At 65.4% G+C, this 832-nt stretch overlaps 1 protein-coding gene and 1 long non-coding RNA gene across 2 annotated transcripts in view; both read left to right on the top strand.

The window, feature by feature from the left end:
- The window catches only part of LOC103625234 (zinc finger protein 883-like), a 51826-nt gene that overhangs the window by 48787 nt on the left and 2207 nt on the right, over positions 1-832 (top strand).
- Positions 570-832, top strand: part of LOC108444740 — a 668-nt gene continuing 405 nt past the window's right edge. Inside the window, exon 1 of the long non-coding RNA XR_001859400.1 lies at positions 570-679. This is a non-coding gene — a long non-coding RNA (uncharacterized LOC108444740). The remainder of the gene's footprint in view (positions 680-832) is intronic.

Genomic DNA, 832 nt, shown 5'->3' with positions numbered 1-832 from the left:
GAATGGGGACCCCCGTGTGTCCCCCCCGTGTCATCCCGCTCTAGGGGAGCATTAGGAGGCCCCTGAACTCCAACACGGTACCCAGCGAACCCCCAAACCTCCTCACAGACCACCAAGGACCCCACAAAAATTTCCCCCAAAAAACTCCGGCGAAATTCAGACAATCAGAGAAGGCGCGGAACAACCTTCAGCCAATCAGAGCGCGCGGCGCTGGTGACTCACCAGTTGCCAGGCAGACCCGCAGCGCCCAGCGCTCCCCACCCGGGCCCCACCCGCGCCCCCCCTCGCCCCCAGCGCCCCCCGCCAGGGGAATTTGGGGAGGGCCCGGCGCCTCACGCGGGGTGCGGCGGCGGCGGGAAAAGGGGGGGCCAAGGGCGGGCGCTGGGCCCGGGGGGAGCAGGAGAAGGGATGGAGCAGGAGGAGGAGGAGGAGGAGGGGTGAGGAAGGAGCGGGAGAAAGGCCGGGGGAAAGAGCAGAAGGAGGCGGGATTAGGAAAGAGGAGGAGCGGGAGAAGGGAGTGGAGGAGGAGCCAGGGGAGGAGCGGGAGGAAGAAGTGGGAGAGGGGAAGAGGAGGAGCAGGAAACGGAGGAGGAACAGGAAGAAATTCTCGGTTCCGGCGTCCGTTGCGTCCGCAGCAGCTCCGGCCCTGGGATCATCGCCCTCATCCCGCATCCCGCAGGTGAGCGGGGAAGGGGAGCTCGCCCCAAATATATCGGAGAGTCCCCGGTGGGTTTTTTTTGGGGGGTGGATAGTTAGAGCCGAGAGGACTCCAAAGCTGAGCCGCAAATGCCACTTGGGCGGATAACGGGGGTCCACGACTGGTTGGGGTTTT

The sequence above is a fragment of the Corvus brachyrhynchos genome, unplaced genomic scaffold (assembly GCF_000691975.1).
Source record: "Corvus brachyrhynchos isolate BGI_N302 unplaced genomic scaffold, ASM69197v1 scaffold440, whole genome shotgun sequence".
NCBI lineage: Eukaryota > Metazoa > Chordata > Aves > Passeriformes > Corvidae > Corvus > Corvus brachyrhynchos.
Note: the sequence above shows the minus strand (reverse complement) of the source record. Positions and strands in the feature narration are given on the sequence as shown.